Source organism: Onychostruthus taczanowskii, unplaced genomic scaffold (genome assembly GCF_017590055.1).
Source record: "Onychostruthus taczanowskii isolate IOZ18803 unplaced genomic scaffold, ASM1759005v1 scaffold1, whole genome shotgun sequence".
Lineage (NCBI taxonomy): Eukaryota > Metazoa > Chordata > Aves > Passeriformes > Passeridae > Onychostruthus > Onychostruthus taczanowskii.
The window spans coordinates 25,332,639-25,340,632 of NW_024496525.1; positions in this window are offsets into that span (position 1 = coordinate 25,332,639).

The window sequence follows — 7,994 nt, forward strand, 5'->3', positions numbered from 1 at the left end:
ATTCCCACCAGGTTATTACTTTAATAAATTCAGGCCGTTGTGTAAGAACTTTCTAATTCTCCTTTCTATGTGTGCTTTTAGTCATTCAGTCATTGCAGGCTTAAATTTCCCTGAACAAACAAATTCCCACAGAATATATTGAATCAATGCAAAAATGCATTTCATTGAATTTGAAAGCAATTTTCCAGGACTGAGTAATGGAAACAGGAGCCCTAGTTGCGAGACAGACCTGTGTCTTCTGAGTGCCTTCACACAGGCAAGATTCCCACTGCAAACACAAAATACTGGGTTGTCTGCATGCAGGAAGCCAGTAACCTCCACTGCAGCTCCACCAGCTTGGAATCAGGCCTAGCAAAGCCCTGATTACAAAAAGGTGTTTTACTCAGACTTGCTATTGTTTCCTCCCAATAACATCCAAAAGAGATATAGGGCACCTTGGGCCAAGTTGCCCAAGATCTCTGCCTTATTCCTGAAGCTACAAGGATAAAAGGGTATTACATAAAGCTGGTCTCTCTCTCAATCTCTGGGGCTTGAAATAAATGCCCATGTCTACATGCCCCAGCTGTAGCCAAATCTGCATACAGATAGCAAACCAGTGCTGTACATCTGCCAGAATGGGCTGTGTGCACATCTTGTTGAGAAGGGACAACTACCAAGAATGAGGAACAGTGAATAACAGCAGTCTTGGTTTTGAGGATATCATGTGCAGAGCTTGCAGTGCATGACAGAACAGCTGACTCCAAAGTCATGGTTATTTCTATGTGCAGCTGTTGGCACCTCTGCCTTGCCTCTGGGCAGCACGTCTGCAGGATGCCAGAGCTGAAAGCCTCCCTCATGCTGCCATCACCCTTCTGCAGGGCTGTGTGCTCCTGCTGGCAGCCTGGGCTGCCCTCAGGGCTGCACTTGGGATGCTGGGGCTAAACCTGAGACACAAGTTTCTAGTACTGACCTGGAGGTGATGCTGCTCTCAGGGCTCTGAGGGCACTCACACAGGTGTGGCTGTCTCCAGTGCCTCCACAGTGCCTCCCCACCCTGCCCATGGTCCAGGACCCCACTTCAGCCTCCCAAGGCTGTCAGCCCCTGCCCCAGTGATGCTGCAGTAGGAGTGGTCTCCAGCTCCCCTGCTCTCAGCCTGTCCCCCAGCCTGTCCCCATTGCCAGGAACGTGCTGGATGTCCAGGGGAGCATTGGAGCCTCCCCTGATGCTCCCCTGCTCCTTGGCCTGATCAGGTTATCATTATAATATTCACAGTAAATGAGTCAATTACCTAAAAGTAATCTGACGGGTAAGAGGTTAAAACAGAAACATGGAAGGAAAGAAGCTAGGACTGATCTGCAGGATATTTCTGCAGAGTAACTGGACTTTGCACCAGCCAGGGTAAAGTAACTGATTGATGAAGTGAAGCACTCCAGCACCTCAGTGTCCTGGGACATCTGAGTCACCAGCTGAACCATGGGACTAGGGAGAAGTATGGGATAGAGCAGGTCAGTGGAGATTGTGGAAAAAGTGCTAAATCACTGCAATCTGAATGGGCTCAGACCTAAATTTAGTAATGTCTAGACCCAAAATCAGACCTGCAGATTCCAGTTTTTGAAATACAAGGAGTGTCTTGAACCTTTGAATTTATGTGGACTTTTCTCAAATTGCACATGCAATATTTTCTTCTGGCATAACAACTGAAAAGCTCTGATTTGATTTGCAAGAGCTGACATGGCTCTCCAAAACCCAGAGGTTGTTGATAGTAATGCAAATTACTGTGCCTGGCTGTGAGCTACCTGGAAGGAAATCCCTGTGCCAGGGCTCAGTGCAGAGCAGAGCGTGCTCAGAGGCTGTGGGCAGCTGGCTTGTTTGGCCCCATCTTGTAAACCACCAGCAACATTTCATTAAACATACATCTCTGAAGTACAGGGTTGACATGGCCACAGCTGTCCCTTGTCAGGGAACATAAGCTGGGAGATGACCCATATTGGATTTTGGATGAAATGAAATTTTCTTTTGGGAAGGGAAACAAAATCTTGCAAAAGAGAAAAGAAAGACTTACAAACACTCTGGAAAGGAGATATGATCAGAAGAAATGCAATTAAAAAAAAAAAAAACAACCCAGCAAACTGGGACATTTAGTGACTACAAGAAAATGGTCTGGGAGGAAATGAGGTGCAGTGCAAAGGACCAAAACATGCCAAAACTAACCTGACAGGTGTCGAGGCAAACATCCCATGTGTGGAGACACAAGGCTTGACTCCATTTCAGAAGGTTGATTTATTATATTATATATTATATTAAAATACTACATTAAAACTATACTAAAAGAACAGAAAGAAAAGAAAGATCAGAAGGCTACAAAGAACAGGAATAGAATAGAATGCATAACAAAATCCTGTGACTGCTCACAGCCTCAGCACAGGTGCTGTGATTGGTCATCAACTGAAAACAATCCACATGGATCAATGGAAGATGCACCTGTTGCATTCCACAGCAGCAGACAGTCATTGTTTACATTTCTTTCCTGAGGCTCCCAGCTCCTCAGGAGGGAAAAATCCTAAGAAAAGATTTTTCATAAAATATAATAGCTACAGACAGGTGCTACAAAATCAGGAGAAAAAATTAAGGAAGCAAGACAGAACTTTGAGGGGAAGATATGAGAGACATGGCATTGAAAGAGATGGCCTGAAGTTTCCCTCATTTGCCTCACAACCGTTGCAAGAACAGAGACCAGGACTACTGAAGACCCTGATCAGAGTACTAGCCTGGTTTAGGTGGATGCTTGCCAAGATCCTGACAACCCTGAGCAGAGTTCTGGCCTGCCAAGTGATTGTTTGCAGGTGCTTTTGCCACCATGGTACACTGCTTCAAGGAGCGGCTTGCCCTATACTTGCACCTGCTTCATGACAATGGCCCATGCATTTCCCCACCTCTCAGCCAAATTAACTTTCTGGTGGTCCCTCTCGAAAAACCTTCATCTGCTTCCCTACCACCGTGACAGACAGGGATTGAAGCCCCCTCCCAAGTACTGAGACTAAGACCCCTATGATTCTAACATGGCAGGGACCAAGAAAACAATGGCTCTTGCTCACTGCTGAGAACATGACCTCTTCCCCCTCGACGATTTCAATAGACTTATTCTTTTTTGCATCTGTTCCTCCTCAGCAATTTTAAGACCTGTTTCTGCCTTGGCAAAGGACTATAATAGACCCCTGAGTTAACCAAGACTTTGAGATTCTCCCAGACTTGACTAGGTGGATTTCCATCAACTTGGACCATGAGGATTTCATATCTACGTTTGGTAGCTATACCCCTTTCTCTCTCTCTCTCTCTCTCTCTCTCTCTTTTTACCTTTTATCTCTTTTCTGATCCCTCTATTGCATTTGCTGTGGTCATTCAATAAAAGGTGTATTTGTTTTGATCAGTACTGAAATCACCTCTGTGTTGTTTTTGCACTCTGAGATCAGTTAAGGAACCATCACGATCTGCCTGCCTGTACTAGCAGATTGTGACATTAAATTGGCGTCATGGACAGGATTCTGATAGACAGAGAGGTTTGCAGGCTGTGTGTAGTCTGTCACAGGGAAAGGATATTTTGCTTCAAATGCACCCAGCGTGTCATTCATGAAAGGGTTGAATGGGCATAGAAAACAAGGGAGGCATTCGAATTTCCCGCAAACTGCACACGCCTAGGTGAAAAGCATCCCCCTTACTCCGTTGAGGGTTCTGTGTTCAGAATTTCACAAATTCTTTCTTAGCACAAAAGGGGAAACTGTTTCTTTTGTGTGTTTGTGTGTATCTGGACTGTCTGGGAAGGAAGGGACAACTTGAAGAAACTAAGTGGAGCCTCCCAGGTAGAATTGTCCTTTCACCCAATCAGGGAAGCGAAGGGAAACACAGCAAAGGTTGTGTGATTTTGTAACTTAAGTCTGCACCTCCCTGCTGTGGTTTTGTTTTGGTCCCTTCACAAAATGACTGAAAACCTCAGTGCAAATGTTAAAGCTGAATTTTATGCTCTACTAGCTAAACACAATGCCAAACCTTCACCGGGGGGAGAAGTTTGGGCAGAGAACAACTGGTTTAATTTGGAAAATGTTATTGATAGAATGTGTTCTTTACAACATGAAATAAAATTTAAACTGGGCAAAAATAAAACTATCCTCTGCTCAGTTGTGGAAGCTTGTCTCACAGCAGCTGTTGAAACTCGCTTTAAGCGAAGAAGTGAGGAAAAAGCTATAATAGACTCCCTTCAAAACTTAGTTAAAATTTTGGAAAAACAATTAAATTAAGAAAGGAATGAGATTTATACATTGTGAGCTGCCCTTAGACAGGAACATGTTAAGATCTCACATAATGCTGATTCCTCTACAGAGGCAGAGGAAAAGAAATCTTGCGATTTCAATGGGGACCAATTGGGCAATCTTTGGTCCATGTCCCTGCACTTGATGGCATGTCGTGCCTTTTGATGACTTTGGCGATGATTTTTTTTTTTTCCCAGTATCCATGCCATGTCACTCATATCTTCCCCTCAAAGTTCTGTCTTCCTTCTTGATTTTTTCTCCAAATTTTGCAACATCTCTGAGGTTACTTTTGGCATGTTTTGGCCCTTTGCACTGCACAGCATGTAATCCTGGTCCATTTTCCTCCAGTCACTAAATTTCCAAACTTTCTTTTTTTTTTTTCTTCAATTGCATTTCCTTTGATGGTCCATTTTCCTACAGTCACTAAATTTCCAAATTTTCTTTTTTCTTTCTTCAATTGCATTTCCTCTGATGGTATCTCATTCCAGAGCATATGTAATTCCTTCTTTTCTGCTTCCAGGATTTCACTGGGGATGAATTTTGGCAAGCTTTGCTGCATGTCCCTGCACTTGATGGCATGCCATGCCTTTTGGTGGGTTTGTTGTTGGCAACGATTTTTTTTTTTTTTTTTCAGTATCCATGCCATGGCTCCGATATCTTCCCCTCCAAGTTGTGTCTTCCTCCTTGGTTTTTTTCCCCTGCTTTTGCAGCGTCTGTCAGCTTAGTTTTGGCATGGTTTGGTCCTTTGCACTGCACCTCTTTTCCTGCCAGACCATTTTCTTATAGTCACTAAATGTCCCAATTTTCTGTTTTTTTGGGGTTTTTTTCAGGCGCATTTCATTTGATCGTATCTCCTTTTCAGAGAGATATGTAAGATTAGTAAGACTTACTTGTTTGTAGGTCTTTATTTTCTGGGTTGCAAGATTTCATTTATCTTCCCAAATTCGTGAAATTCAATTTGAAATCTTGTGAAACAGAAGAGAAATTCTTGCAGACACTCTGGAAAGGATACATGATCAAATGAAATGTATTTGAACAAAAATTAATGGAAAATTATAGATATATTTACTTCTAAACTTTCGTGAAATTTAGTGACTTCTGGTGGGAAGGAGTTTTGAGGATATTGTGCATTGTGTCATGGTAGGAGATCTCGAGCACATTCTCTGAACTTGACGAAGAGCTGTCATAAAATATCTTTTGAAAGTGGTAAACTTGTCCGTAAGTCTTGAAGCCTGACTGTTGCCCTGGAAACCAGGCTCTTGGGGCAGATAGGTGAGGTGCTGAAGTTTTGCCTGTTGTGGGCCAAAAGCAGGGTGGGATGTGTGATGGGATATGATGACCCATGCAATTGTATTTGGATGACAGAGAAGGATGCTGCCTCTCCAAGTTCACAGCTCAGTGGTGGCACTCAGGCTCTGCCTGAGCCAGGGTCACACAGAAACAGCCTGGAATAAACATGCTGTTGTTTTGGTGACCCTGGCAAAGCACTGATTCTCCAGCATGGAGATTGCTGGAGCAGTTCAGCATCTCCCTTCCTCTGGACATTGGTGCCCAGGATCCTGCCCTGCTTTGGGGATGTATCTGACATTTCGGATGGTGTGAGAAAAAGAAGTCAAGTGTGGGAATGAAATGGGCATTTTTAAAGGCTCCATGGGATTTTGTTCATTGGCTTTTCCATGGGGTTTCCTCATGCTGCAGCCCAGGCAAAGAGGAAGCAGCCCAGCCGGGTGATCTGTGGCCTCCCCTGGTTAGTCAAGAGGTCACGCTGTTACTCATGTGCCAGCCCTCGTGTGAGCTCTCAGCAGACAGGAGTGTTCCAGGAGCTATTGACCAAGTAGGGTTGTGCAATCCAGCCAAGACCTCTTCAAACACTCATCTGCAGAGAAATGTTGCACAATGATCAGTCATTGACTCACAAGGAATGGATCCCAGTGTGAGAGAGAGGAACAGGGAGACATGCTGAACCCAGCAACTTCTGCACAGAAACAACCAGCTGGTGCAGCCACTGCATGCACAGAGCCGATTTAGGGGCAGTTTGCACCCAGTGACACAACTTGTCAATAATTCACTGAAATAATGACACTGGCATGTCAAGTTCATCCTAAAATAAAAGCCATTGAGATGAAAGGCAGTTTCCATGCTGAATTCAAGAGTTTTTGGGCCTCTTCATGCTCAGTCACAAACTGTACTTTGAAACGTGGCACAAGACTGGCTTTTTATTATGGGCTTGTAGAGTGATTGAGGCTGGCAGGGACCCCTGGAGGTCACCAGTCCTATCGCTGTTCAAACAGGGCTATCTCCCAAGAGCCTCATCCTTTCAGTACTGCAGTCTCCAGGGTCATGCAGCCTTCCTGGGGCTCTAGTCCTGCATTTTAACACCTTGCACTGTGAAAAATGTTTTCCTCCTATCCAGCTGCTGTGCAGGCTCTGCCTGTCCCACCAGCATCCCTCCTTGGATGGATACTGCAAGTGTGGGATACTGGCCAGCTCTGCCTGTGGTACAAGGCTTACAGAACTGTAGGACTTTTGTTGTCTTCCACGTCTTTTGGGGTATTGTGCCCCTAGGAAGCAAACAGCTTCTGACTCAGAATTTCCTGAGCTCTTGGCACAAAATGCTGCTTTAAGTCAGCACTTCAGCTTAAGTTTCCTTTTTCTCTGCTGGCCCTCCACCCCTGTTCCCACACAGAGGCTGAGCACAAGAATGAGAAGCCTTCAGCCTCCTGCGCTCAGATGGCCACGCATGCTCAGCACTTACGTTAAACTGTCCTGATGAGACAAGACACAACTTAGTTTGAAGAGAGCTGTAACAATACAGCTTACTGGAGTATCTGAAGAAGTGCATTATCTCCAACTCATGTGAACTGCTTTCTGCTTTATCGCTGGTAAAGAAGGGAGGGTGGTTACTGATGCTCTGAACAAAGCTGTGTCCCTCTAAGTTTGCATTGTACAGAAGTAGCCAGCACACAGTGTACCTTGGAGGCTGATCATGGACCTGCCCTCCAGGTCCTCTACAAGGGAAGGCAGTGAACTCCTGTGCAGCAGGATGTTGGGTAGAAACACGCGGCAGATTTGGCACGTGGTCAGAAAAGGGCCTTGGACTCCATTCTTAGCAATGAGGAGGAGGAAGAGGAGGAAGACAGGAAACCTTGGCTGCAGTGCATGACACTCTTCCCTAGGGCCATGGATATACACAACTTTTATGCTGTTTTTGTAAATAACACAGCCTCAACTTTGTCCTGTTTTGCCTGCTGATGACAATTTGCTAGAAGCCTGAACAGTTTTCCATATTTTGCATTCCAGCATCCCAACATTCTAGGAATGATAGGTGGAGCAACTGCCTGCAGGAAGAACCAGAGTGTCTGTACTTGCCCAACTCACCACAGGATACTCTGGCGTAAGACTGACCTTGCACAATCCTAAAATTATTTTCTCATTAGATTCTATTACCATCACAAAATAAACAGCCTGCCATGCAGGTACTTAGTCTGTGTGATGTCATTTGGAGGCCTTAAAACAAATGTATTGATCAGTGCAATGAAGGTTATTGGGGTTTTTTTCTGTGGAGCTGTTTCCTGATTGAAAATGAAATGGGTCTCTGGATATGAACTGAAAATTCAGAGCATGCACGAGAACCTGCTCCATCTCACAGTGGGTGCAGTGACATCTTCAGTGTCTCTCTTTCAGTTTGCCACATACCTGAGAGGAGGGGTA